At 49.9% G+C, this 26,675-nt stretch overlaps 2 protein-coding genes and 1 non-coding gene across 6 annotated transcripts in view; 1 reads left to right on the forward strand and 2 right to left on the reverse strand.

Annotated features, from left to right (window-relative positions):
- LOC137311135 (zinc finger protein 229-like) overlaps nucleotides 1–26,675 on the forward strand; it is a 155,312-nt gene that overhangs the window by 65,875 nt on the left and 62,762 nt on the right. Inside the window, exon 1 of one of the 2 annotated variants that reach the window (XM_067978513.1) lies at nucleotides 5,104–5,304. The exons of the other annotated variant lie outside the window; for it this stretch is intronic. The gene's annotated coding sequence lies outside the window, so the exon portion shown is untranslated. Of the gene's footprint in view, nucleotides 1–5,103; nucleotides 5,305–26,675 lie in introns of those variants that run through there. 2 annotated transcript variants of the gene reach the window in all.
- LOC137311132 (zinc finger protein 850-like) overlaps nucleotides 1–26,675 on the reverse strand; it is a 188,931-nt gene that overhangs the window by 16,370 nt on the left and 145,886 nt on the right. The gene's annotated exons all lie outside the window — the stretch shown is intronic.
- On the reverse strand, nucleotides 17,643–17,716 carry trnat-ggu (transfer RNA threonine (anticodon GGU)). Its single transcript has one exon. It is a non-coding gene; the product is annotated as a tRNA-Thr (tRNA).

Consider the following 26,675-nt stretch of genomic DNA (forward strand, 5'->3'; position numbering starts at 1 on the left):
TGGAAATGAAGTCCTCGAAATGAAGTCGCATTTATAATTCACAGAACAATGCTGGTGATAACAGACAGTTTTTTCAACTGCCCGTTGCCAAGGCAATCAGTGTGCAGACAGACAGGTGTTACCTGCCAGGTCTCAGAATATACAAATCACCAAAAAAAACAACAAACAAAAAAAAAAGAGATAGAGAGGTAGAAACATAGAAAAGACAGCAACTGACCCGTTATATTAAAAACAGATAACATTTGTTCGCTGGTGGGGTAACGTGTAGCGTGACATGAACCCAAGATCCCGGTTGAGGCCGTCCTCATGGGTGCGGAACTTGGCTATCAATTTCTGCTCTACGATTTTGCGTTGTCGTGTGTCTCGAAGGCCGCCTTGGAGTACGCTTACCCGAAGGTCGGTGGCTGAATGTCCTTGACTGCTGAAGTGTTCCTTGACTGCGGAATGTCCTTGACTGCGGAAATGCGTCAATGCCAGATTCATCAGCCGCACTCAGAAGACAGTCCAGAATGTCACCCGAGCACAACGCAACGCCATCAACGCTCTCAAGACCAACCGCAACATCGTCATCAAACCAGCGGACAAAGGAGGAGCCATAGTCATACAGAACAGAACGGACTATTGCAAAGAAGCATACCGACAACTGGACAACCAGGAACACTACAGACGGTTACCCGCAGACCCGACCAAAGAACACACCCACCAGCTCAACAAACTGATCAAGACCTTCGATCCAGACCTTCAAAGCATCCTACGCACTCTCATCCCACGTAATCCCCGCGTGGGAGACTTCTACTGCCTCCCAAAGATACACAAAGCCAACACACCTGGACGTCCTATCGTATCAGGCAACGGAACCCTGTGTGAGAACCTCTCTGGATACATCGAGGGCATCCTGAAACCCATCGTACAGGGAACCCCCAGCTTCTGTCGCAACACTACAGACTTCCTACAAAAACTCAGTACCCACGGACCAGTTGAACCAGGAACACTTCTCACCACGATGGACGTCTCGGCACTCTACACCAGTATCCCCCACGATGACGGCATCGCTGCGACAGCATCAATACTCAACACCAACAACAGCCAATCTCCGGACGCCATCCTACAACTCATCCGCTTCATCCTGGATCACAATGTCTTCACCTTCGATAACCAGTTCTTTACCCAAACACACGGAACAGCCATGGGGATCAAATTCGCACCCCAATACGCCAACATTTTCATGCACAAGTTCGAGCAGGACTTCTTCACTGCACAAGACCTCCAACCAACACTATACACCAGATACATCGACGACATTTTCTTTCTATGGACCCACGGCGAGGAATCACTGAAGAGACTACACGATAACATCAACAAGTTCCATCCCACCATCAAGCTCACCATGGACTACTCCTCAGAATCAGTTTCTTTCTTGGACACACGAATCTCCATCAAAGACGGGCACCTCAGCACTTCACTCTACCGCAAGCCCACGGACAACCTCACGATGCTCCACTTTTCCAGCTTCCACCCTAACCACGTCAAAGAGGCCATCCCCTATGGACAGGCCCTGCGAATACACAGGGTCTGCTCAGACGAGGAGGAACGCGATGGACACCTACAGACGCTGAAAGACGCCCTAGTAAGAACGGGATATGACGCTCGACTCATCGATCGACAGTTCCGACGGGCCACAGCAAAAAATCGCATAGACCTCCTCAGGAGACTAACACGGGACGCAACCAACAGAGTACCCTTTGTCGTCCAGTACTTCCCCGGAGCGGAGAAACTACGCCATGTTCTCCGCAGCCTTCAACATGTCATCAATGACGACGAACACCTCGCTATGGCCATCCCCACACCTCCACTACTCGCCTTTAAACAGCCACCCAACCTCAAACAGACCATCGTTCGCAGCAAATTACCCAGCTTTCAAGAGAACAGCGTCCACGACACCACACAACCCTGCCGCGGTAACCTCTGCAAGACATGCCAGATCATCGACACAGATACCACCATCACACGAGAGGACACCACCCACCAGGTGCATGGTTCATACTCCTGTGACTCGGCCAACGTTGTCTACCTCATACGTTGCAGGAAAGGATGCCCCGGAGCATGGTACATTGGCGAGACCATGCAGACACTGCGACAACGGATGAACGGACACCGCGCAACAATCGCCAAACAGGAGGGTTCCCTCCCAGTCGGGGAACACTTCAGCAGTCAAGGACATTCAGCCACCGACCTTCGGGTAAGCGTACTCCAAGGCGGCCTTCGAGACACACGACAACGCAAAATCGTAGAGCAGAAATTGATAGCCAAGTTCCGCACCCATGAGGACGGCCTCAACCGGGATCTTGGGTTCATGTCACGCTACACGTTACCCCACCAGCGAACAAATGTTATCTGTTTTTAATATAACGGGTCAGTTGCTGTCTTTTCTATGTTTCTACCTCTCTATCTCTTTTTTTTTTGTTTGTTGTTTTTTTTGGTGATTTGTATATTCTGAGACCTGGCAGGTAACACCTGTCTGTCTGCACACTGATTGCCTTGGCAACGGGCAGTTGAAAAAACTGTCTGTTATCACCAGCATTGTTCTGTGAATTATAAATGCGACTTCATTTCGAGGACTTCATTTCCACATCGTTCACCTGAGGAAGGAGGTAGCCTCCGAAAGCTTGTGAATTTAAAATAAAATTGCTGGACTATAACTTGGTGTTGTAAAATTGTTTACAATTGTCAACCCCAGTCCATCACCGGCATCTCCACATCATGACTACCATCGACACCACAAACTGCCGGCTCACAGTGGAAAGGATATCCAAGAAGATCGCGCATTTAGACACAGACATCAAGTTTTTACAGAGCTGCAAGAAAGCAGACAAGATCCCGAAAGGACTCCAGATCACGAACCCACTCAGGTCCACATACAACTCGGATTATGCTGAGAGACTCTGCCGCCGTACCTCTCGCACACTCCGCAACCATCTCATACACCAACTCTACAGCAGACGCCACAACCTCGAAACCAAGATAGAGTCCATACTCTCAACCTGTACTCAGGACACAGCAGACCAGCTACGTTATACCGCCAAACAGACGAGGCAACGGAACTACGCTGCCTACATGAAAACCAAGAGCAGGAAGCTTGAGAAACTCGGCATCACCACCAGCATCGACCAAGCTTCCCCCGGTACCACGGTTGCAACCACAGGGAAGTCTATCGTCAATTTGTCCGACCACACCCTTCAACCAGACGAAATCGAAGTTCTCAGCCGAGGGCTCAATTTCTGCCCCACTACCAAAATGGACCCCACGAGTCTCGCGGCGGACACAGAGGAATTCATCAGGAGAATGAGGCTCCGGGAATTCTACCACAAACCACAAAATTTCAGCAGCGAACCCAATGAGACAATCGACGATCCGGAACAGCAGACAGAGGGATCCGCGGTACAGCAACCGAAGAGGAAAGAGTCAAACTGGACTCCTCCAGAGGGTCACTGCCCTCAGCTGGACATGTATGCTCAAGCTGTCAGGAAATGCGTCAATGCCAGATTCATCAGCCGCACTCAGAAGACAGTCCAGAATGTCACCCGAGCACAACGCAACGCCATCAACGCTCTCAAGACCAACCGCAACATCGTCATCAAACCAGCGGACAAAGGAGGAGCCATAGTCATACAGAACAGAACGGACTATTGCAAAGAAGCATACCGACAACTGGACAACCAGGAACACTACAGACGGTTACCCGCAGACCCGACCAAAGAACACACCCACCAGCTCAACAAACTGATCAAGACCTTCGATCCAGACCTTCAAAGCATCCTACGCACTCTCATCCCACGTAATCCCCGCGTGGGAGACTTCTACTGCCTCCCAAAGATACACAAAGCCAACACACCTGGACGTCCTATCGTATCAGGCAACGGAACCCTGTGTGAGAACCTCTCTGGATACATCGAGGGCATCCTGAAACCCATCGTACAGGGAACCCCCAGCTTCTGTCGCGACACTACAGACTTCCTACAAAAACTCAGTACCCACGGACCAGTTGAACCAGGAACACTTCTCACCACGATGGACGTCTCGGCACTCTACACCAGTATCCCCCACGATGACGGCATCGCTGCGACAGCATCAATACTCAACACCAACAACAGCCAATCTCCGGACGCCATCCTACAACTCATCCGCTTCATCCTGGATCACAATGTCTTCACCTTCGATAACCAGTTCTTTACCCAAACACACGGAACAGCCATGGGGACCAAATTCGCACCCCAATACGCCAACATTTTCATGCACAAGTTCGAGCAGGACTTCTTCACTGCACAAGACCTCCAACCAACACTATACACCAGATACATCGACGACATTTTCTTTCTATGGACCCACGGCGAGGAATCACTGAAGAGACTACACGATAACATCAACAAGTTCCATCCCACCATCAAGCTCACCATGGACTACTCCTCAGAATCAGTTTCTTTCTTGGACACACGAATCTCCATCAAAGACGGGCACCTCAGCACTTCACTCTACCGCAAGCCCACGGACAACCTCACGATGCTCCACTTTTCCAGCTTCCACCCTAACCACGTCAAAGAGGCCATCCCCTATGGACAGGCCCTGCGAATACACAGGGTCTGCTCAGACGAGGAGGAACGCGATGGACACCTACAGACGCTGAAAGACGCCCTAGTAAGAACGGGATATGACGCTCGACTCATCGATCGACAGTTCCGACGGGCCACAGCAAAAAATCGCATAGACCTCCTCAGGAGACTAACACGGGACGCAACCAACAGAGTACCCTTTGTCGTCCAGTACTTCCCCGGAGCGGAGAAACTACGCCATGTTCTCCGCAGCCTTCAACATGTCATCAATGACGACGAACACCTCGCTATGGCCATCCCCACACCTCCACTACTCGCCTTTAAACAGCCACCCAACCTCAAACAGACCATCGTTCGCAGCAAATTACCCAGCTTTCAAGAGAACAGCGTCCACGACACCACACAACCCTGCCGCGGTAACCTCTGCAAGACATGCCAGATCATCGACACAGATACCACCATCACACGAGAGGACACCACCCACCAGGTGCATGGTTCATACTCCTGTGACTCGGCCAACGTTGTCTACCTCATACGTTGCAGGAAAGGATGCCCCGGAGCATGGTACATTGGCGAGACCATGCAGACACTGCGACAACGGATGAACGGACACCGCGCAACAATCGCCAAACAGGAGGGTTCCCTCCCAGTCGGGGAACACTTCAGCAGTCAAGGACATTCAGCCACCGACCTTCGGGTAAGCGTACTCCAAGGCGGCCTTCGAGACACACGACAACGCAAAATCGTAGAGCAGAAATTGATAGCCAAGTTCCGCACCCATGAGGACGGCCTCAACCGGGATCTTGGGTTCATGTCACGCTACACGTTACCCCACCAGCGAACAAATGTTATCTGTTTTTAATATAACGGGTCAGTTGCTGTCTTTTCTATGTTTCTACCTCTCTATCTCTTTTTTTTTTGTTTGTTGTTTTTTTTGGTGATTTGTATATTCTGAGACCTGGCAGGTAACACCTGTCTGTCTGCACACTGATTGCCTTGGCAACGGGCAGTTGAAAAAACTGTCTGTTATCACCAGCATTGTTCTGTGAATTATAAATGCGACTTCATTTCGAGGACTTCATTTCCACATCGTTCACCTGAGGAAGGAGGTAGCCTCCGAAAGCTTGTGAATTTAAAATAAAATTGCTGGACTATAACTTGGTGTTGTAAAATTGTTTACAATTGTCAACCCCAGTCCATCACCGGCATCTCCACATCAGAGGGAGAGAGAGAGGGATAGAGAGAGAGAAAAGGATAGAGAGACGGGGGAGAGAGGCAGAGAGAGAGAGAGACACACACACAGAAAGAGAGAAACAGAGAGAGAGGGGGAAAGAGGCAGAGACAGAGAGAGAGAGAGAGAGAAAGAAAATGACAGAGGGTGGGGTAGAGAGAGGGACAGGTGGAGAGAGAGAGAGAGAGGGACAGGTGGAGAGAGAGAGAGAGAGGGACAGGTGGAGAGAGAGAGAGGGACAGGTGGAGAGAGAGAGAGAGAGGGACAGGTGGAGAGAGAGAGAGGGACAGGTGGAGAGAGAGAGAGAGAGGGACAGGTGGAGAGAGAGAGAGAGAGGGACAGGTGGAGAGAGAGAGAGAGAGGGACAGGTGGAGAGAGAGAGAGAGAGGGACAGGTGGAGAGAGAGAGAGAGAGGGACAGGTGGAGAGAGAGAGAGAGAGAGAGAGAGGGACAGGTGGAGAGAGAGAGAGAGAGGGACAGGTGGAGAGAGAGAGAGAGAGGGACAGGTGGGGTGAGAGAAAGAGAGGGACAGGTGGGGAGAGAGAGAGAGAGGGACAGGTGGGGAGAGAGAGAGAGAGGGACAGGTGGGGAGAGAGAGAGGGACAGGTGGGGAGAGAGAGAGAGAGAGGGACAGGTGTGGAGAGAGAGAGAGAGAGAGGGACAGGTGTGGAGAGAGAGAGAGGGACAGGTGGAGAGAGAGGGACAGGTGGAGAGAGAGATAGAGAGAGGGACAGGTGGAGAGAGAGATAGAGAGAGGGACAGGTGGAGAGAGAGAGAGAGAGAGGGACAGGTGGAGAGAGAGATAGAGAGAGGGACAGGTGGAGAGAGAGAGAGGGACAGGTGGAGAGAGAGGGACAGGTGGAGAGAGAGATAGAGAGAGGGACAGGTGGAGAGAGAGATAGAGAGAGGGACAGGTGGAGAGAGAGATAGAGAGAGGGACAGGTGGAGAGAGAGAGAGAGGGACAGGTGGAGAGAGAGATAGAGAGAGGGACAGGTGGAGAGAGAGATAGAGAGAGGACAGGTGGAGAGAGAGAGAGAGAGAGGGACAGGTGTGGAGAGAGAGAGAGGGACAAGTGGAGAGAGAGAGAGGGACAGGTGTGGAGAGAGAGAGAGGGACAGGTGTGGAGAGAGAGAGAGGGACAAGTGGAGAGAGAGAGAGGGACAGGTGTGGAGAGAGAGAGAGGGACAGGTGTGGAGAGAGAGAGAGGGACAGGTGGAGAGAGAGAGAGGGACAGGTGGAGAGAGAGAGAGGGACAGGTGGAGAGAGAGGGACAGGTGGAGAGAGAGATAGAGAGAGAGGGACAGGTGGAGAGAGAGAGAGAGGGACAGGTGGAGAGAGAGAGAGAGAGAGAGGGACAGGTGGAGAGAGAGAGAGAGAGAGAGGGACAGGTGGAGAGAGAGAGAGAGAGAGAGGGACAGGTGGAGAGAGAGAGAGAGAGAGAGAGGGACAGGTGTGGAGAGAGAGAGAGAGAGAGAGGGACAGGTGTGGAGAGAGAGAGAGGGACAGGTGGAGAGAGAGATAGAGAGAGGGGCAGGTGGAGAGAGAGATAGAGAGAGGGACAGGTGGAGAGAGAGATAGAGAGAGGGACAGGTGGAGAGAGAGATAGAGAGAGGGACAGGTGGAGAGAGAGAGAGAGAGGGACAGGTGGGGTGAGAGAAAGAGAGGGACAGGTGGGGTGAGAGAAAGAGAGGGACAGGTGGGGAGAGAGAGAGAGAGGGACAGGTGGGGAGAGAGAGAGAGAGGGACAGGTGGGGAGAGAGAGAGAGAGAGGGACAGGTGGAGAGAGAGATAGAGAGAGGGACAGGTGGAGAGAGAGATAGAGAGAGGGACAGGTGGAGAGAGGAGGGGGACAGGTGGAGAGAGGAGGGGGACAGGTGGAGAGAGGAGGGGGACAGGTGGAGAGAGGAGGGGGACAGGTGGAGAGAGGAGGGGGACAGGTGGAGAGAGAGATAGAGAGAGGGACAGGTGGAGAGAGAGACAGAGAGAGGGACAGGTGGAGAGAGAGACAGAGAGAGGGACAGGTGGAGAGAGAGACAGAGAGAGGGACAGGTGGAGAGAGAGAGGAGGGGGACAGGTGGAGAGAGAGAGGAGGGGGACAGGTGGAGAGAGAGAGGAGGGGGACAGGTGGAGAGAGAGAGGAGGGGGACAGGTGGAGAGAGAGAGGAGGGGGACAGGTGGAGAGAGAGAGGAGGGGGACAGGTGGAGAGAGAGAGGAGGGGGACAGGTGGAGAGAGAGAGGAGGGGGACAGGTGGAGAGAGAGAGGAGGGGGACAGGTGGAGAGAGAGAGGAGGGGGACAGGTGGAGAGAGAGAGGAGGGGGACAGGTGGAGAGAGAGAGGAGGGGGACAGGTGGAGAGAGAGAGGTGGGGGACAGGTGGAGAGAGGAGGGGGACAGGTGGAGAGAGGAGGGGGACAGGTGGAGAGAGGAGGGGGACAGGTGGAGAGAGGAGGGGGACAGGTGGAGAGAGGAGGGGGACAGGTGGAGAGAGAGATAGAGAGAGGGACAGGTGGAGAGAGAGATAGAGAGAGGGACAGGTGGAGAGAGAGATAGAGAGAGGGACAGGTGGAGAGAGAGATAGAGAGAGGGACAGGTGGAGAGAGAGAGAGAGAGAGGGACAGGTGGAGAGAGAGAGAGAGAGAGAGGGACAGGTGGAGAGAGAGAGAGAGAGAGGGACAGGTGGAGAGAGAGAGAGAGGGACAGGTGTGGAGAGAGAGAGAGAGAGAGGGACAGGTGTGGAGAGAGAGAGAGGGACAGGTGGAGAGAGAGATAGAGAGAGGGACAGGTGGAGAAAGAGATAGAGAGAGGGACAGGTGGAGAGAGAGATAGAGAGAGGGACAGGTGGAGAGAGAGATAGAGAGAGAGGGACAGGTGGAGAGAGAGAGGAGGGGGACAGGTGGAGAGAGAGAGGAGGGGGACAGGTGGAGAGAGAGAGGAGGGGGACAGGTGGAGAGAGAGAGGAGGGGGACAGGTGGAGAGAGAGAGGAGGGGGACAGGTGGAGAGAGAGAGGAGGGGGACAGGTGGAGAGAGGAGGGGGACAGGTGGAGAGAGGAGGGGGACAGGTGGAGAGAGGAGGGGGACAGGTGGAGAGAGAGATAGAGAGAGGGACAGGTGGAGAGAGAGACAGAGAGAGGGACAGGTGGAGAGAGAGACAGAGAGAGGGACAGGTGGAGAGAGAGACAGAGAGAGGGGGACAGGTGGAGAGAGAGAGGAGGGGGACAGGTGGAGAGAGAGAGGAGGGGGACAGGTGGAGAGAGAGAGGAGGGGGACAGGTGGAGAGAGAGAGGAGGGGGACAGGTGGAGAGAGAGAGGAGGGGGACAGGTGGAGAGAGAGAGGAGGGGGACAGGTGGAGAGAGAGAGGAGGGGGACAGGTGGAGAGAGAGAGGAGGGGGACAGGTGGAGAGAGAGAGGAGGGGGACAGGTGGAGAGAGAGAGGAGGGGGACAGGTGGAGAGAGGAGGGGGACAGGTGGAGAGAGGAGGGGGACAGGTGGAGAGAGGAGGGGGACAGGTGGAGAGAGAGATAGAGAGAGGGACAGGTGGAGAGAGAGATAGAGAGAGGGACAGGTGGAGAGAGAGATCGAGAGAGGGACAGGTGGAGAGAGAGATAGAGAGAGGGACAGGTGGAGAGAGAGAGATCGAGAGAGGGACAGGTGGAGAGAGAGAGATAGAGAGAGGGACAGGTGGAGAGAGAGAGATCGAGAGAGGGACAGGTGGAGAGAGAGAGATAGAGAGAGGGACAGGTGGAGAAAGAGAGATAGAGAGAGGGACAGGTGGAGAGAGGAGGGGGACAGGTGGAGAGAGGAGGGGGACAGGTGGAGAGAGAGATAGAGAGAGGGACAGGTGGAGAGAGAGATAGAGAGAGGGACAGGTGGAGAGAGAGATCGAGAGAGGGACAGGTGGAGAGAGAGATAGAGAGAGGGACAGGTGGAGAGAGAGAGATAGAGAGAGGGACAGGTGGAGAGAGAGAGATAGAGAGAGGGACAGGTGGAGAAAGAGAGATAGAGAGAGGGACAGGTGGAGAGAGAGAGATAGAGAGAGGGACAGGTGGAGAGAGAGAGAGAGAGGGACAGGTGGAGAGAGAGAGAGAGAGAGAGGGACAGGTGGAGAGAGAGAGAGAGAGAGAGGGACAGGTGGAGAGAGAGAGAGAGAGAGGGACAGGTGGAGAGAGAGAGAGAGAGGGACAGGTGGAGAGAGAGAGAGAGGGACAGGTGGAGAGAGAGAGAGAGGGACAGGTGTGGAGAGAGAGAGAGAGGGACAGGTGGAGAGAGAGAGAGAGGGACAGGTGGAGAGAGAGAGAGAGGGACAGGTGGAGAGAGAGAGAGAGGGACAGGTGGAGAGAGGAGGGGGACAGGTGGAGAGAGGAGGGGGACAGGTGGAGAGAGGAGGGGGACAGGTGGAGAGAGGAGGGGGACAGGTGGAGAGAGGAGGGGGACAGGTGGAGAGAGGAGGGGGACAGGTGGAGAGAGGAGGGGGACAGGTGGAGAGAGGAGGGGGACAGGTGGAGAGAGGAGGGGGACAGGTGGAGAGAGGAGGGGGACAGGTGGAGAGAGGAGGGGGACAGGTGGAGAGAGGAGGGGGACAGGTGGAGAGAGGAGGGGGACAGGTGGAGAGAGGAGGGGGACAGGTGGAGAGAGGAGGGGGACAGGTGGAGAGAGGAGGGGGACAGGTGGAGAGAGGAGGGGGACAGCTGGAGAGAGGAGGGGGACAGCTGGAGAGAGGAGGGGGACAGCTGGAGAGAGGAGGGGGACAGCTGGAGAGAGGAGGGGGACAGCTGGAGAGAGGAGGGGGACAGCTGGAGAGAGGAGGGGGACAGGTGGAGAGAGGAGGGGGACAGGTGGAGAGAGGAGGGGGACAGGTGGAGAGAGGAGGGGGACAGGTGGAGAGAGGAGGGGGACAGGTGGAGAGAGGAGGGGGACAGGTGGAGAGAGGAGGGGGACAGGTGGAGAGAGGAGGGGGACAGCTGGAGAGAGGAGGGGGACAGCCGGAGAGAGGAGGGGGACAGCCGGAGAGAGGAGGGGGACAGCCGGAGAGAGGAGGGGGACAGGTGGAGAGAGGAGGGGGACAGGTGGAGAGAGGAGGGGGACAGGTGGAGAGAGGAGGGGGACAGGTGGAGAGAGGAGGGGGACAGGTGGAGAGAGGAGGGGGACAGGTGGAGAGAGGAGGGGGACAGATGGAGAGAGGAGGGGGACAGGTGGAGAGAGGAGGGGGACAGGTGGAGAGAGGAGGGGGACAGGTGGAGAGAGGAGGGGGACAGGTGGAGAGAGGAGGGGGACAGGTGGAGAGAGGAGGGGGACAGGTGGAGAGAGGAGGGGGACAGCTGGAGAGAGGAGGGGGACAGCTGGAGAGAGGAGGGGGACAGCTGGAGAGAGGAGGGGGACAGCTGGAGAGAGGAGGGGGACAGCTGGAGAGAGGAGGGGGACAGCTGGAGAGAGGAGGGGGACAGCTGGAGAGAGGAGGGGGACAGCTGGAGAGAGGAGGGGGACAGCTGGAGAGAGGAGGGGGACAGCTGGAGAGAGGAGGGGGACAGCTGGAGAGAGGAGGGGGACAGCTGGAGAGAGGAGGGGGACAGCTGGAGAGAGGAGGGGGACAGCTGGAGAGAGGAGGGGACAGGTGGAGAGATGGGGACAGAGAGAGATGGGGACAGAGAGAGGGAGTCACAAAGAGAGAGGGAGTCACAAAGAGAGAGGGGAAGAGAGAGAGGCAGAGAGAGAGCGGGAGAGAGGCAGAGAGAGAGAAAAAGACAGTGAGAGTGCTGAGGGAGAGAGAGAGAGAGAGTGACAGAGAGAGGGGAGAGAGAAAGAGAGAGAGGGACTCCCTGCAAGAAAACGGGACGTGTGTCGGTGAGGGACCTGGTGGTTGTTTGGGTGATGTGCCTGTCATGGTTGAATAGGTGCCAGTGTGTGTGACCTGTGGGTTGTGGGTGTGCGGCTTGCAACAGTGGTAATATGTGAGGGTGAGAGGAAGCATCTGATTGAAAGAGTTTATTGCGAGGTGGGAGTTGGGGGCCCTCCCTTGCTGGTGAGAAGCCATTAAACAGCCCAGAGAGGCCTGGCTGCTCGCAGAAATCGGTTAAATCACCAGGCAGTTCCAATCCACTCTCTGCCTCCCTCCCCCTCTCTCTCTGTCCCCTTCTCTCCCTCTGCCTCTCACGATGTGGAGATGCCGGTGATGGACTGGGGTTGACAATTGTAAACAATTTTACAACACCAAGTTATAGTCCAGCAATTTTATTTTAAATTCACAAGCTTTCGGAGACTTCCTCCTTCCTCAGGTGAATGCCTCTCACCTCCTCTCTCTCTCCCTCGCTCTCTCTCTCTTTTTCTCTCTCTCTCTCCTTTTTTCTGTTTTTTTTCTGGTTTGTGACCGCTCCCAGGAGATTCCATGTTCCCGGTGGGTGGGGCTGGTGGTGTGTAGGAAGTGTCCAGTCACGATGCTCCAGGCATGTGGGGCAGGATTGATGAACGAGCTGGTCTTTTCCTGCCCGTCATGTCCGTCTGTCACCCCAGATCGTCAAGGTGTTTTTAGTGAAGTGATCTTGAAACACAAAACCCTCACCTGGGACAAGTCCTGCGTCCGTCGAAAGTGAAATGAGACTCAATGCTGTCTGGGCCTCACCTTGTCCTCCTCCTTTTACATTATTATATTGTCCGCACACAGTGATATGTTTGGTTAAGATGAAAATACAAATTATCCGCTCTGGGCTCCTCCAGTCTCTCTGTGTTTCTCTCTCCTGCTAAACTGACTGACTGTCAGATAATAGTAACTGGTGTCCTCTCCATCCCGTTCTCAACACCCAGACACGACTACTTACTGAATAAATTCAACACTCACAGACAGTCCAGTGTCAGACAGTTACAGACGGTTTCTCTCCACCTTTTCTTACAGGACTGGCGAATGATGAATGCCCCGTCAGACCGGTTGATATACAGTAAAAGGGACAGTGACCGTCTCACCAATAGCACCGGAGGTCTGTTCACAGACACAGAATCAGTCTTTCCCTTTCTATCAGTGTGTCTATATTACGCTCAGTAACAGTATCCCGCCTCCTTGTACAGCACTGGGGAGAGAGAAAGACAGAGAGAGACACACAGACAAACAGACACAGTATCAGTCTCACACTTCCCATCAGTGTGTCCGTTTCACACTCAGTAACAATATTCCACCTTCATTTACAGCGCTAGAGAGAGATAAAAACAGACAGGCACAGTATCAGAATTACACTTCCTATCAGTGTCTCTGTATCTCAGTAACAGTATCCCACCTTCATAAGCTGTACAAAAGAGAGAGAGAGAGAAACTGACCTGTAATGTCCCATTTTCACCCAGGAACAAATTGGAAAATATTTCATTCCAAATGCTATTCCAAGATGGAGTGACAGAAGATGCAGTCTCATCTCTCACTGATATTATTTCAGAGACAGACACATTATTAATCCCACTCTCAGGGACAGTGTCACACATTTAACCCTCTCTTGCCTGTTGTCCCCTCTGCAATCTTGCAGCTCAGGGCCGTTCTGTGTTACTCTCAGTGACCGAGAGTTTCACTCCGATTGAAATAAACTGGGACTGTTGCTGCCTGATATTGATCCTACACGGTCCCAGCAAATACACCGACTCCCACTTTCCTCCCCCGTTTCTCCAGGATTGGTTTGAGGAATCCTCCCTCCAGTTTCGGAGTCAAACGTCACTTTATCAGTGAGGGAGCCAAGAATGAACAGAACCCATTGGCTCATTCCACAGCCGCTCACTTTATCTCTGAAAGACTCTTTCCCATCAAAAGAGCCCGAGAGAAACAGCAGGGATGGAAACCTCGAGTTTAATAGTTGGAGATTGTAAAGTCAGTCTGGATTCCAGCGTTAGGCACTGGTGGAATCCCATCTGTTTCCCATTCTGGTGCCTGTTCCTGCACTGCCTGTGGAGCCCATTCCCTCTGACTTTTCCCCCAGACCCACTTCCTTTGCTCAGACAGGCGGGAATGGAGAGATCACGGCCCCCGGGGGAAGGGAGCAAAGAGCAGCCTCGTTACAGCAGCTCATCGCTCCGGGACCGTGTCCGCAGATGGGCTCAGAGATCGGCATTGAGTCTGGGGGAAGGGCAGGGGGAGTCCGGGGGCTGTTTGTAAGAGGCGGAGTGGATCAGGAACTGGTCCCGGAACATGGAGTGAGAGGGGGGAAGGGAGAGGTCATTCTCGGGCTGTGTGTGGACAGGGTGTGTCCAGGGGAAGGGAGAGAGAATGGGAAGAACCTGCTATTAAAACCATTGCTGCTTTCTCTCCCCAAACCAGGAGTGAATGGTCCTGGTTTAGTTCCAGTCTCACCCTGTTTATTGTTATTGGACAGTGAAGAGTGGAAACAGAGCCGGACAGTAAGGATGTGGGGAGTTATACAAAGAGCATCTATTGCAGGCATCAGGTGAGAAGTGTGAAGGACACAATTTAAACAGCGACTGTTATATTTGGGTTGAACGGTTAGTCCCATGGAAGAGGGGATTAGAAACCTGACCTGGACAAAGGTCCCTGCCCCATCGGGTAGTCCCATTCATGGATCAGTGCAGGGGTTGGGTTGTGTCTGGATGTCACTAAATTGTTGTAAAATAGCCCAACACACCTGGTGTGCAGAAGCTGAGTGCTGCAGTGGAGTCAGACACTGACACTGTTTGTATCACTGGTTTTCATTTGTGGATATTCAAAATGATCATTAGCAGAGATATTAAACTGATCTCTATTCTATTTTCAACCTCACCGTTTCTTGAGTTACAACAGATCATTTTTCTTTCCACAGGCGAATCCTTGAATGATCCAGAATGAATGTGATGTTTCCTCCACCCGAGGCACAAGGAGGAGTGCAGCCAGCTCCTTCTCACACACAGGAGGTACATTATCACCCACAGAGCACAGAGAGGTCATCAGTTCCACAGTCTCAGACAGTAGAAGTAGTCAGTCCCACACTGATCCCAAGTTCCAGAGACACACTTTCAATCCAACATTCAAACAGAGCGGGTGAGGCAGACACTGTTCCATTTCCCCCGAACTCAGTCCCGCTGACAGGTCGATACAAAAATCCCAGTCCAAAATCACACTCTCAGATTGAAAGGCACTGTGTCAATCTCACAATCGGGCAACATAGCTACGAATTAAATACCAGAGAGAAATCACACATGGTATCCGATTGAAAGGGACAGAATGAATCCCAATAATGTACCTGAGATTCCAATTGAATACTATCCCAGAACTCTCTCACACATGACTTTAATACATGAAATATCCATTCGAAAAGTGAACCATTTGCTACAAATTGCAAACAAATCCAAACTTCACGTACAGTATCGATTGAGAAATACTGAAAGATAGTAAACCTGAGAAACAAATTAGATACCTGTTCAGAATGCACTCGTAGAATGAAATTTAAAGATAGAGTATCAATTCTATTAGTGCAGACTGAGATACACATTATATACCAGTCCAAAAATCTCATACAATATTAGACTGAAAGATACAGTATCAATTCCATTTCTACAGACTGATCTACACATTACAAACCAATTCAAAAATGTCACCTTATCAGTTTGAAAGATTCATTATCATCCACAATATTACTCACAGAGATGCAGATTTAATAGTAGTCCAAAAAGCACACAAATTATCTGATTAAAACCTCCAACATTAAATCCTAAAGTTCGTCCATATTTACAAATTAAATAAGGAGTAAAACTCTTCAAACATTAAGATATTAAAGCTGAAGTATTGAACGCAATAATGTAATCTGAGAGAATAATTATGTACAGATACAGAATGAAACTCACATTCAGATACAGTACCAGAGACACACAGACACAGAATGAATCCAACACTCACAGATACAGAAGGAATCCCAAACTCACATACAGTACTAGAGACTGACAGACACAGAGTTAATCCCACACTCTCATCAAGTACCAGGGACTGATAGGTACAGTATGAATCCCACACTAACATGCAGTATGAGTAACTGCATATTTAGGATGAATTCAACTCCCACATACAGTACTGGGGACTGTATATAAAGAATGAGTCCCACACTCACATGGAGAAACAGAGACTGACAGATACCGAAAGAATCCCACACTAACACACAGTATGAGAGACTGCCTGTAAAGAATGAATCACAAACTCTCACACACACTGCTGACAAGACAGAGAATGAATCCCAAACTCACACACAGTATCAGTGAGTGACAGATACAGAATGAATCCCACACTAACATGCAGTACCAGAGACTGACAGACACAAAATGAATCCCACACTCACACACAGTACCAGAGACTGAGAGATACAGAATGAATCCCACTAAACTATCAGGGAATAAGCACAGACCAGGGATCAGGGCCTTTACCCAGTAAACTATCAGAGAATCAGCACAGACCAGGGATCAGGGCCTTTACCCAGTAAACTATCAGAGAATCAGCACAGACCAGGGATCAGGGCCTTTACCCAGTAAACTATCAGAGAATCAGCACAGACCAGGGATCAGGGCCTTTACCCAGTAAACTATCAGAGAATCAGCACAGACCAGGGATCAGGGCCTTTACCCAGTGAACTATCAGAGAATCAGCACAGACCAGGGATCAGGGCCTTTCACCTGTCGGAGAGAACATTGTATCACAGATCGCTTGTGATAAACCGACACATTCTGATTTACAGCCGTGCATAACAGATGTTTGTAGCTGCGATGGCCGAGTGGTTAAGGCGTTGGACTCGGAATCCCCTGGGGATTTCCTGCGTACGTTCGAATCCTCCTCGCAGTGATACTTCTTAAAGTTATGTTTACTGCTCAAATAACGATGAACTGGAGTTGACGAACCGCATTCCCTCTCTCAGAGACTCTCCAGCGCGGCTCATGCTTTTAATTCGGAGCCCAATGGTCTCTTGCAAAATTGCAAGACACGTGAAGGAATCTCTCCCAAGCTCCATCTTAAATTCTGCCCGTTCGCAGAACTTGACATTGATCCTATTTCTTCCTATACTTTGATCCCACCTTGTCTCTGTCTCTTGACTCGCTGTGTTTTTCCCTCATGGACTTCTCAGGCTTCGTTGAACGGCCACGGATGATCGAACCTGGAACACCGGCAGTGAAGGGTAAAGATGGAAAGACTGAGACGGGGGGAGTGGCGAGAGGGTGGATTTGGAATTCCTGAGTGACCGCACTGTGAATTTTCCAGATCTGCTTGGAGCACCAATCCCTTCAATTCATCACTTACAGGGACAATTCGATACCCGGTTTCTTTTCCCTGAGCTTGGCGAGATCTTAAAAATTGAAAGCGACCAATATCAGAGCGAACCTCGTCACCGACATGATCACAGATACAGAGCGGCCACACTCTGCTTCAGTGAGGGGAAAACCCAGAGCGGTTTCAAGGTTGAATGTAATTGGAAGCAAAGCTCGTTCAATGAAAGTGCAGGTCATTGAGGTGCCTTTAAAGTCCTGATTGTTTGAACTGAATTTCTTTCAAAAGCGCTTGAGATTCAGGTGGAGTGATTTGGGGACTCCTTTTCCCTCTTCGCAAAACTTTGAACCGCAGATCAAGATCCAAAGTCCAGGGCTAAATTAGGGTTTCTCCAGGGTATGAAACATCGAATCAAGAATTATACCCCGACCTCAACGAGCCCAGAAACAAGAACGTGTCACGGACACATTCGATGAGAGGGCTGTCTGTATGATGAAAAGGCATTTTTGAAAAGACCTCCTGATCAGTTCCGTGTTGGATCCTGAACAAAACACAGCACTGTGTGCTTCTCAAATTCACGAAACACCACGAATTACACAAAGGCACCGCTGGGAGTTGAACCCAGGATCTCCTGTTTACCAGACAAGTGTTTTAACCAACTAAGCCACGGTGCCAATTCATGGTAGCGTTTCCCACCTCCTCTCATTAATATCTATCAGCTACACGTCACATTCTGTTGTGGGTTCAGACTGTTTGATCTTTGTCTATTTCACTTGCCAGTTTCCCTGTGAATCCCGATACTGACTGCGTTTCAAGCTGTGTTTATCTTTCTGTGTCCATCAGTGCTTTGATAGACGAATGAATATTTGTGCTTGTGTTTGTTTGTTACTTTAAATAAATTAGGGATGGACAATTCTCGCTCTGACACTAAAGAACTAATTGAGCAAATTTCACAGTGAAGTGTTGTTTATTGTGGTGCTGAAACTAAAAAAAATCGTAAAAGGTGCAACGAGGGAAAACGAGAAAAACTTGTGAATGAAATTAAGGACAACTTTCAAGGTTTTTACACGTATATTAAGAGAAAGAAGGGTGACTAAGAGTAATGTGGGCCCCTTAAAGACAGATGGAGGTGATATTGTAATTGAAAATCAGGAAATGGCAGACTTGCTAAATCCTCACAGAAAAGCATGAGGATAATAAACCAGAGACACGAGGAAAACTGAAAATAAATCAAGGGGATTCAGTGTAAGTAAAATAATGGTAATGGAGAAAATAATCAGACTAAAGATAGACAAATCTCCAGGACCTGATGTTTACCATCCCAGGGGACGAAGGGGAATAGGTGAGGAAATTGGACATGCTTCAGTCATGATCGTTCAAAACTCTCTTGATTCAGGAATTGTTCCATGGATTGAAAAAATTCAAATATCATTCCATTAATTAGGAAGGGTAGGAGAGATAAAACAGGAAATTATAGACCGATTAGTCTGACGTCTGTTGTGGGGAAGTTACCAGAATCTGTTATTGGGGAAAGAATGACTGAGCACTTGGATAAACATGAATTGATCAGAGAGAGCCAGCATGGATTTGTAAAGGGTAAGTCAAGTCTAACGAAAATAGTTGAACTTTTTGAAGATGTAACTAACGTGGTAAATGATGGAGTGTCTATGGGGGTTATGTGTATATTGACTTCCAGAGGCATTCGTTAAGGTTTAACATCAGAGACTATTCTCATTTCTGTTGACATGTGGAATTCAAAGCAACCCATTGACATTGGGAGGGAGTTGGTTTGGAGGTCGGAGACAGAGAGTAGGGTTAATGGGTATGTACTCAAATTGACAGGATTTGATTAGTGGTGTCCCCCAGGGATCTGTATAAATGAGGCAGATAAAGGAATAGAGAGTGGTATATCCAGGTTTGTTGATGACACCAAGTTAGGAGGCACAGTGAGTAGTGTAGATGGGAGCATAAAGTTGTAAAAGGAAATTGATAGATTCAGTGAGTTGGTAAAACTGTGTCAGATGGAGCTTACATAGAATTACATCGAATGTACATCACAGAAACAGGCAATTCGGCCCAACTAGACTATACCGGTGTTTATGCTGCAGACGAGCCTCCTCCAACCCCTCTTCATCTAACCCTATGAGCAAACCCGAATATTCCTTTCTCCTCCATGTGTTTATCTCACTTCACCGTAAATGCATCCATGATATTCGCCTTAACTACTCCGTGTGGGAGCGAGCTGCACATTCTAACGCCTCTCTGGATAAATATGTTTCTCTTGAATGCCAGATTGGATTTATTGATGACTATTATATTCATGGCCCTAAGTTCTGACGTCCCCACTCCCAAAAGTACAAACACCTTATCTACATCTGACCTATCAAACCCTTGCATAATCTTAAAGTCCCATATCAGGACTTCTATTTTCGATACAAAAGAGCCCCAGACTGTTCAAAGTTTCAATCTGGGGAAATGTGAGGCCATCCACTTTGGCCCGAAGCAAGATAAATCAGAGTATTTTCAAAATGGTGAGAAGCCAGGAACTGTGGGTGAGCAGAGATCCTTCGGGAAATCACGAAGAGTTGGCAGACAGGTGCAAAAAATAATTAAAATGGCTAATGGAATGTCGGCCTTTATCTCAAGGGAATTCTATAAACTCTGTTAAGGCCACATTTAGAGTACGGCATTCAGTCCTGGGCACCAGACCTCAGGAAGGATATATTGGCCTTGCAGGAGGTGCAGCGCAGAAAGACCAGAATGATACCGGGGCTAAAATGGTAACATTATGAGGGCAAGTTGTGTGGACAAGGTTTGTATTTCCTCGTGTATAGAGGATTAAGTGGTGATGTAATTCAGGTGTTGAAGGTGATTCAATGATCCAATGGTGGGTGTGTGAGTTGGTGCTGAATCGGTCCCCTTCAGTGAAGAGAGGGTCAGCGGGCGCCTGACAGACACGGCTCGGAACGGGACTCGCTTCTCTCCGGCAGCAGCGGCTGGTTTAGAGAGATCTCTCTGTCTGCTGCTGTTACTCCGCCTCCCGCACTCTGGGAGAACTGCGGAGCTCGGTCCTCATTTTTCTCTTATGGATCCGGCTCCATCCGTTTACTGTTGACGGGAGTGCGTCTGATACCAAGTCAGTCAGAAGCGGGTGCAAATCACAACATAGGCACAGGCCCAAGGACTGGGGACTGGTTTGATATTGGGTCCTTTTTAAGGGATAGGCTGTAGAATGTTTGTATAATAATAATGATCAGAATTAACTTTGATACAATGAAGTTTTTTTCAGTTATTTCCCATTTCCACCCTCACCAGTTTTATACAGTAACAGGTAACAATGTTTGAGGGATGTGATGTCGTGTTGGTGGAATCAGTGTAATTTAACTTGATACATTGAAGAATCTCTTGTCTATCCCAGGCTCTTACCGTAGGTTTCGACCCTCACCTAGTTTAAAATTGGTCACTCACTGATATAAATAAACCAGTAACAACCCCGAAACCTCAGCGGGGATATTTGTTCTGATACTTAATGACGGTCCCAATTTCCACTGAAATTCTCAATCAGCAAATCCCAGAGGCTGTTTCGGGTTTGACAAACTGTGAAACAGATTGTTTTAAAAGCCGGAAAGAGGGAAAAACTGGTGGTTGATATGAAGTGTTATACATTATCTCTTTCTGTTTCAGATTTACAATTTCTCTTTGTGTGTCACTGACAGGAGAGGCTATAACGGAGCCCAGTGACTGGGTAACAAGCTGCACTGAGTCATTGGCCTGTGTTACAGACCGGCTCGTTGGACCTGCTCATTTCGTGAACTCGCTGGTGTCTCAGCACGTGTGATGACTGAGTGAATCCCTTCCCACACACGGAGCAGGTGAACAGTCTCTCAACCAATGGGCATGCGTTGATGTGTCAGCAGTTCATTTCTGCTTTTAAAGCTCTTCTCACAGTCACTGGATTAAAAGGTCACTCAATAGTGTGAACAAGTTAATGTTTCAGAAGGTGAGATGATCAAGTGAATCTCTTCCCACACACGGAGCAGGTGAAAAGTCTCTCCCCAGTGTGAGTGCGTCGATGTCTCAGCAGTTCGTTTCTGATTTTACATCTCTTCCCACAGTCAGAACATTTAAAGGTCTCTCAGTGTGAACTCGCTGGTGTTTCAGAAGGTTTGATGACCAAGCGAATCCCTTCCCACACACTGAGCAGGTGAACGGCCTCTCCCCAGTGTGAGTGCGTTGGTGTGTCAGCAGATTAAATTTGCTTTTAAACCTCTTCTCACAGTCAGAACATTTAAAAGGTCTCTCATCGGAGTGAACTCGCTGGTGTGTCAGCAGGATGGATGACTGAGTGAATCTCTTCCCACACACGGTGCAGATGAACGGCCTCTCCCCAGTGTGGGTACGTTGGTGTCTCAGCAGTTCAATTTTGCTTTTAAACCTCTTCTCACAGTCAGAACATTTAAAAGGTCTCTCATTAGTGTGAACTCGCTGGTGTGTCAGGAGGTGAGATGACTGAGTGAATCCCTTCCCACACACAGAGCAGATGAACGGCCTCTCCCCAGTGTGAGTGCGTTGGTGTTTCAGCAGTTCAATTTTGCTTTTAAACCTCTTCTCACAGTCAGAACATTTAAAAGGCCTCTCCCCAGTGTGAACTCGCTGGTGTGTCAGAAGCTCAGATGAGCGAGTGAATTCCTTCCCACACACAGAGCAGATGAACGGTCTCTCCCCAGTGTGAGTGCGTTGGTGTGTCAGCAGATTACTTTTGCTTTTAAAACTCTTCTCACAGTCAGAACATTTAAAAGATCTCTCATCAGAGTGAACTCGCTGGTGTGTCAGGAGGTGGGATGATCGAGTGAATCCCTTCCCACACATGGAGCAGGTGAACGGCCTCTCTCCAGTGTGAACTCGCTGGTGTGTCAGGAGGAGGGATGACTGAGTGAATCCCTTCCCACACACGGAGCAGGTGAACGGGCTCTCCCCAGTGTGAACTCGCTGGTGTGTCAACAGGGTGGATGACTGAGTGAATCCCTTCCCACACACGGAGCAGGAGAACGGCCTCTCCCCAGTGTGGGTACATTGGTGTGTCAGCAGATTCCTTTTGCATTTAAACCTTTTCTCACAGTCAGAACATTTAAAAGGTCTCTCCCCAGTGTGAACTCGCTGGTGTGTCAACAGGGTGGATGACTGAGTGAATCCCTTCCCACACACGGAGCAGGTGAACGGCCTCTCCCCCGTGTGAGTGCGTTGGTGTATCAGCAGATTAATTTTGCTTTTAAACCTCATCTCACAGTCAGAACATTTAAAAGGTCTCTCATCAGAGTGAACTCGCTGGTGTGTCAGCAGGTTGGATAACTGAGCGAATCCCTTCCCACACACGGAGCAGGTGAACGGCCTCTCCCCAGTGTGACTGTGTCGATGAATTTCCAGCCTGGAGGGGGAATTGAATCCCTTCCCACAGTCCCCACATTTCCACGGTTTCTCCATGGTCCGGGTGACCTTGTGTCTCTCCAGGTTGGACGATCAGTTGAAACCTCGTCCACACACAGAACACGTGTATGATTTCTCCCCTCTGTGAACGGTGCGATGTTTTTTCTGGCTGTGTAACTGGTTAAAGCACTTTCCACAGTCAGTGCACTGGAACACTCTCACTCGGGTGTGTATGTGTCGGTGCTTTTCCACTCACACTGATGTTTGAAATCTTCTCCCACAGACAGAACAGACAAACATTTCTCCTTCCACATTCAAAGGCCGATGATATTCAGGTCCTGATGAATCGAGTGACTCTGTCAGATCTTGACGTGATCTTTGGTTTGAGTTTCCCTCTGCAAATCCTCCCCTGTAAAAGGAGTTTATAAAAGTTATCACTGTAATTACAGGATAGAAATTCAGATCAGATAGCTCTACTTTCTATGGAACACTATTTCCTCTCTCATTACTCAAAGCTGTAAATCCCCGTCCCACACACTCTCCCTCCTCCCTGTGCTGAAATCCGAATCCATCGCATCATCTTTCAGTGGCCCTAAACCATAAGTGAAAGGGTGTGAGAGAGAGTGTGAGTGTGAGAGAGTGAATGTGAGTACAGCAGTGGGCTCGGTGTGGAGAATGAAGTGGGGCAGGTGGAGCATGTTTCAGTGGGGCAGCAGTGATCATAATCTCATTAGGTTTAGAACAGTTATGGAAAAGGACAGGGGACAGTCAAATGTGAAAATTCTTAACTGGAGGAAGGCAAATTCCAGTGAGTTCAAAAGGGATCTTGTCCAGGTGGATTGGTATCAAAAATTGTCAGGCAGAACAGTAATTGAACAGTGGGAGGCCTTCAAGGAGGAGTTGGTTTGGGTGCAGAGTAGACAGATTCCCACGAGGAGGAAAGGAACAGCATCCAAAGCGAGAGCTCCCTGGATGACTGAAGATATGGAGATCACCATTTCTCCTTCATTTACAGACGCTCCCTGACCGATCACCATTTCTCCTTCATTTACAGACGCTCCCTGACCGATCACCATTTCTCCTTCATTTACAGACGCTCCCTGACCGATCCCCATTTCCCCTTCATTTCCCGGCGGGTAGTGAGGGGGGGATAATGTTCACTGTTTTATATTCGGGTCTGGGGCCGCACTCGGGGTTTGTAAAGCCTGAGCCTGGGCCTGAGCCCGGACCCGGGCCCCGGGGTTTATTGAGCCTCTTGCTCCGATCCTCTGACCTGCACCGAACGCGCTCCTCCCGCAGCCTCGACTGGCCGCGCATGCTCAGGACACACTGACCGATAATGAGTCACTACTGCGCCTGCGTGCTGGGCTCCATTGATTCAGATAGGGCACAATCTGTACCGCGCTGCATGCTGGGTGATGCAGCCGCCATTGATGATCTTAATATCAGGCCGGAAAACAAAGACATTGGAAGCAGGAAGAGCGCGTTTGGACCAAGGATAATAAAATAAACTGAAACCCCAGCTCTTCGTGTCATTGAAACCGGCACAAACACACAGCGCAGACGCTCCACCACTTTGGTGAACTCCAGAAAATATTTTTTGGTAACTTTTATTAAATTCGTTTTTTTAAATGTTGCAACCGACGGGTTCAATTCAGGTTTATTTTCGAACTGCACCTCAGGATGTCAGTCTCACCACTAATCCCGCCCTGGTGATTAAGGAGAGTTCCGGACCAATAGGAGGAGCGCAAATTGACTGGAGGGGTGACAGGGTGAGTTGGTCCTCCAACGAATCGGAGTGTGTGAGTGCGGCACCGAATGGGCGGGTTTCAACCCAGATGTCCCTCATTGTCTGAAACATAATTTTTAAATCCTAATTTATCTTAAACTCCAGGAGACAACTCGACCTTTCTGTTGCGTCTTGAAACAGATCAAACTAGATGAGGTGGAGCAAACATTTCAACATTTGTTAGAAAAACACATTAATTAAGAACAGCCAACATGGATCATTTGAGATAACTCAAGTCCACTGATAAAGGGAATGTAGTCAACATTGATTGTGAAAGGGTGTTTGGTAAGATGCCGGACAGGAGGCTTGTTGATAAAATTAGTACTTACCGCATTAAAAGGAATGAGGCAGTGTGGATAGGAAGTTGTGTAAAGGGCAGAAAACAGAGAGTAGTGGTTAATGGATGTTCTCCAGACTGGAGGGATGTAAACAGTGGTGTCCCCCAGGGTCAGTGTTTGGACCATTGCTAACCTCAATATAGAGAATGATCTGAGCTTGGGTATGTGGGACACAAGGTGAAAATCTCCAGATGACGCCAAAATTGGCAGCGTGGGGAACTGTGAAGAGGAGTCAGTGACTTCATTGTGACGTCCACGGGTTAGTAAATGGGCCAGGTGAAATTTAATGCAAAGAAATGTGACGTGATGCATTTTGAGAGGAAGAAAAATGAGATGAAATGTAAACTAAATGGTCAAAGTTTAAAAGTAGAGCAGCAGAGAGACTTAGGGATGGAAGGTTCTAAATAATGCATTGTCTTATTAATTAACAAGTCTGAGAGTCAGCAACTTTAATACCTCATTAAGAAATATATGAGCAAATTCTCTTTCCTCTCCCATACCAGAGTAAACATGCAAATCCCCCGTGTAGACGAGATCAGCCCTCTGGATGGAACCACGGACTCCCTGAGCTTGATCTCCGGTGTCTCCAGTCCCAACTGCCCCTTACTTCAGTATCCCCTCACTTTTATACCCTGTTGTGATCCATCTCTGTTCCTGAAGCTGGAACTTCCCTAATCTGTGGTTTACAAGGACACATTGCTTGGTTCCCAGCAGTTACTTTTCTTCAGTAGTGTTCTCATGATCCCTGAACTACCCTGCTTAGTGTTAATTAGAATCATAGAAAATTTACAGCACAGAAGGAGGCCACTCAGTCCATTGTGTCCACGCCAGCCGAAAATGAGCCACCCAGCCTAATCCCAGTTTCCAGCACTTGGTCCATAGCCTTGTCGGTCACGGCACTTCAGGTGCATATCCGGGTACCTTTTAAATGAGTTGAGGGTTTCTGCCTCTACCACCCTTTCAGGCAGTGAGTTCCAGACACCTACCAGCCTCTGGGTGAAAAATGATTTCTCAGCTCCTCAATAATCCTTCCACCAATCACTTTAAATCTATGCCCTGCTCCTTGTTTGTTGACCTCTCTGCTAAGGGAAATCGGTCCTTCCTGTCCAGCCTATCTCGGCCACACATAAATTTGTACACCTCAATTAAATCAATCCTCAGCCTCCTCAGTTTCAAAGAGAACAATCCCAGCCTATCCAATCTTTCTTCATAGCTAAAATTATCCAGTCCTGGCAACATCCTCGTAAATCTCCCCTGTACCCTCTCTAGTGCAATTACACCCTTCCTGTAATGTGGTGACCAGAACTGTACACAGTACTCAAGTTGTGGGCCGAACCATTGTTTTATACAGTTCCAGCATAACCTCCCTGGTCTTATATTCTATGCCGTGTCTAATAAAGGAAAGAATTCCATTTGCCTTGTTAACCACCTTATCTACCTGTCCTGCGACCTTCAGGGATCTGTGGACATGTATTCCAAGGTCCCTCACTTCTTCTACACCTTTCAGTATCCTCCCATTTATTGTGTGCTCCCTTGCCTTATTTGCCGGTCCCAAATGCATTACCTCACACTTCTCCGGATTAAATTCCAAGCCCTGTTCTGACACAACACACTCCCGACTCCAGCTTTCAGTTGAAAATTAATTTTATTCTTGGAATGAGTTTGTAAAGATTCCCAAAGACTGGAATGGTTTAGACAGGGACAGGGAGAGGCCGCAGTCTCTGGCCACTCACGCAGGGAGCAGGAGGAGGAGAGGCGAGTTTTCAAAGTTTGAGCCGCCCAAACGGTCCAAGTTTCACTCTGTCCCTGCCTCGAACCTCCGAGGGTCGAACTGCTCGGGCTCCGCACCTCCCCTGGGCCTGCAGTGGGCCCACGCCATGCGGTGTTGAAAGACACGAGGAGAGCTGCACTTGCTCGCGGCAGAGAACTTATTAAAAGCACGTAAAGCCCCTGGTCAAGATGGGCATCACACAGCAGGTCTGACTGGCAACCTTCACACGAGCAGCACATTTAAATCAGGGTGTTGGACAGACTGTGAACGGGCACTGATCAAACTGGAGTCTCCAATGTCAGATACAGGCC

Source organism: Heptranchias perlo, unplaced genomic scaffold (genome assembly GCF_035084215.1).
Source record: "Heptranchias perlo isolate sHepPer1 unplaced genomic scaffold, sHepPer1.hap1 HAP1_SCAFFOLD_304, whole genome shotgun sequence".
NCBI lineage: Eukaryota > Metazoa > Chordata > Chondrichthyes > Hexanchiformes > Hexanchidae > Heptranchias > Heptranchias perlo.